The 3,967-nt window shown below is 33.6% G+C and overlaps 1 pseudogene; it reads right to left on the reverse strand.

The window, feature by feature from the left end:
* Positions 1 to 2,543: 2,543 nt before the first annotated feature.
* LOC114717211 (amino-acid permease BAT1 homolog) lies at positions 2,544 to 3,964 on the reverse strand (annotated as a pseudogene).
* Positions 3,965 to 3,967: the final 3 nt, after the last annotated feature.

Below are 3,967 nucleotides of genomic sequence, written 5' to 3' on the forward strand. Positions count from 1 at the left end.
TGTCAGGAGCTTCATGTCAGAACTGTACTTGGATGGATTCTGGAGTTTATGATGACCTTTGAAGCAAGTCGCGGTCTATAGCCACTCAAATATTGCTATAAATGAAAGAAGTTAGATTCGACTATCATAGAAAACTAGAGACTAGGATTTTCTTTTCTCTATTTTCTTCTCTTTTTATTTTCCCCACTCTCAGTAACAGATAAATAAGTATCCAAGGTCTTTATGCCAACTGATCTTAGAGAACTTGGTTGAAGAAACTAGGTGGATACAGTGGTCGAAAGTCAAAGGTACACTTCACATAAAAGTCTGTATTGTGATGTGGAAACAAATACTCATGTACGCATTTCCGTCTGCAATATACACAGACGGTTCTTAGTATAAGAGCTTATTTGACTTTTATTTTGGTTTTAAATATAAAACCCTAATATACTTTGTATCTCATATTTATTCATTTTTTTTAAGATAACCCTCCTAATAATAGTGGTTCTAGCCAATACATTTTATTAGCAAGGATAATTTAAGAAAAACAACATCTATTTATTATAAATAACTAAAGTAAATAATTTTTAATCAATTCATATTAGTTAACTAGTTCTTATATTAAGAATGGGGGGTAATATAATTATTTGCATATTTATCTTTATACATATCCGAATAGTGCATCAGTGGCCCCCAACGCAATATGCATATCTCGTACGCATAAGATCAGCTAGACTCATTCCTTTATTGTCTAGCAAAAAGGAGAATCATTTCATTTGCTTTTCGTGCCAAGTATGACTTTTTTCTCCTAATTTTAAATCAGTTGGGTTTGGGTTAGCAGCGGTTGTATCCAATTGCCTTTGCACATGGTCAAGAATTTTAAGTAACTAAGATGTAATCCCATGTATGGCATGATGGAGGAGAAAACGAAGTATAAAAGCCGGCAAAAATTAATCTAGTTGGTAAGGATTTGACCCGTCACATTGTGACATTTGACACATAGGTGTTATGTTGTTGGGTTTAGAGCTAAGTGAAATACAGTTAATGAGTTAATGCTATTTTTGAATAGAGGGAAAAAATAGTCTACATAGAAGATTAGGATCCGGCCAAGGACAAGGCTTATTTATATTGTATGTGGACAAATTTGGTGTCTTTATAGAAAAATGATGATTTTAATGTGCTTGGGGCTGTGGGCTCTTTAGAGATTAACGAATGAAATAACAATAAAGGGATTAATGATTAGTCATGAATTTATTCTTTAAACTCATGTTTTATAGTGAACCTAAAAAATTGGATCATAATGAATCTGTGATTAAATTAAATGATTATAATTTATATTTGGCATAAAAAATTGAATGCAACTTGCACAGCCATGACATTCTAAAAATGGGAATTGACTCCTCTAATGCATTTGAAGAGCAAAGTTCTAAACGTTGCTTACATTGATGAGGAAAAGAAAGTCATGTGTTAATAAATTCAATTAACACGATATTTAAGGATTAAGATCTCTTAAATTGAACTAGTTAAGCTAGCATAACTTTCTATTAGCTGAGCTATGTGCTTGTAGATACTTCATTCTTTCATTCTTTTTTTTTTTTTCCTTTTTGAATTAAAAGGGGTAGGCACTAACCGCCTGAAGTTATAAATAGAATTAAATCCATAACTTTTCACTTATAAGGGAGTTTTCATGCTACTAAAAGTTATGAACCCATTAACTACTTCTTCTTTTTTTTCCTTATTATTTCATCTAAATTAACTTTAATACATGCGTGAAATCAGTTTTGTTATTACCTTTCTCCGTTTCACAAATGCCAATATGAGGTTAAAGAAGCGACGATCATTTCTCTTTTTTTCTTTTTTTTTGGGGGGTACAATGATCATTTCTAATACAGTAGTACTTAAAAAGAAATAAACTCTTTACATTTGTAGTTTTCTGACTTCAGGTTTAGAAAATTGAAGTTCAAACGGTTGAAATAAAATTTATATGTTCATGTTTGTTTATGTTTGAAGTTTGATCACAGAGTGGGTTTCAAATAGATTCAATAAGTTGGCCAAAAACGAGAGATTCAGTTAGAATTCTGGGGTCTTGCAGTGCAACATAAAACCAGCATTTAATTGAAACAACTGTAAAAATATTAACATATTAGTATCATATAAAATTTATAGAAAATTGTAGTATTTATAAATTATCAACAACGAGACTTACCCAGACTTTGAAATGAGACCCACATTCTCAAATATCACCACTGCACTGTGATCACTAAATGCCACTAACGAAAGACATTATGTTACCATCATCAGTCTAATTCCTGCATTTTAGTTTCCACAGCCACCATTCCATCCCAGCATTCATATGAAATGATAAGCATACAAACTGTTCCATATATTTTCAGAATAAAAGCAGCTGTAATTTCTGATCTGAAATACAGATAGGCATTGCAGCTATATATCTATTTTGCCTGTTTAGAATGCTATACTTGCCTATTTTGAAGTATTTAGTGTAAACGTAAAATGAAAAAAAATGATTTAATAAATTATCACACTGAACAAATATTATTTCAAAGAAATCTCTTTATATCCACAAAGCTTCACTTGTCTATATTGGTTATAGGGCCTTTAAACCAATGCCTACCGCAGAGTATCCAGTAAGAAACTACAAGAACCAGCAAGCATCCAACAGCAACTGGGGTGTAGTTGAGTGTCTCAATGGTTACTGGGTAAGAAACAGGCATGGAGAAGAGGACAGAGATGGTCACCACCCAAAGAACCGCGACCCAGCCAACGATGACCCCATATCGACCCAAGTTGAATGGCCCTGGGATGAAAGACTTCCGCGCCAAAGTTACCCTAAAGAAGATTGGAAGAGCATAGGCAATATAGAGGCCAATCGTCGCTATGGACACCATAGCATCAAATGCCACAATACTTCCAAGAGACTGCAATACAAGTAGAATGTAGTAAGAGAATAGTGCAATGAAAAGAAAAACGCTGATGTTGTAAAGAACTATAGAACAGATGGACCATCATGATCAGCCTTCCTATGGTTATTCCCTAAATTAGCATCTGTTTGTATTAGATGATATATTAACCTTTACATGTTACAGTAGAACAACGGACGTAATAAAATTTGTTTAAACAGATGTGAAAGCCATTTTAAGGGTTTTTTTATATACTTTTAAATTATGCAGACTGATGATAAAGTGATTTGGAATTTTCGTTTCCAAATTAAGGATTTTGTCACTTGAATGTTTGTATTTTCTCCATATTTCAATCCTCTCGGGCTTCAGGCAAAGGGTTGAGTTATAAAACACATTCTTCATCCCTTGTTGAACATCAACTTTTAGGTCGAAAGTTTCAATCATAAAATAAGAACATCCTAGCAGAGATTTAAAAGGAAAATTTTTATACCCTTTTCTTTGTCGCCAGTAACAAGACAGGTCCAGATAAAAGATGTAAACGGATTAATGTCATTAAGGGGGAAAAAAAAATTTCACATACTCAGATGAAAACCAAATCATCATCATCGTTATCATCTTAATGAAATTTTTACATACCGGTAATGCCATGCAAAATGATATAAATGCAGATAGCCAAACAGCATTTATGGGGACCTCCTGCTTATTTACTTTATGCCATAATAATGATGAAAATGGCATGGCTCCATCTCTAGAGAAAGCATAAGCCATCCTGTTCAAACAGTGAGCATTGAAGTTAGAAGAGTGGTTTAAATTCCTCACAAATGAAAATCAAAACTGGAAACTACTGTGTTACCTTGAGTTGCTAGTAACTGAACTCATACCACAGAAAAATATGGCAACAGCAACTACACCCAGGCAAATAATACCCCCAACTCCACTGCCATACCTCTCTCTTGAATGCTAGATAAAATATTTCAGCAATGGCATACCCGCCAGCATCGTTTTTTTTCACTCAAAAGGTAAGGGATATCAGAACAGCAAAGGGTAATGCCAAGTATATAACCCCATCC

Source organism: Neltuma alba, unplaced genomic scaffold (genome assembly GCF_004799145.2).
Source record: "Neltuma alba isolate B1F8T4 unplaced genomic scaffold, ASM479914v2 tig00011716_pilon, whole genome shotgun sequence".
Classification (NCBI taxonomy): domain Eukaryota; kingdom Viridiplantae; phylum Streptophyta; class Magnoliopsida; order Fabales; family Fabaceae; genus Neltuma; species Neltuma alba.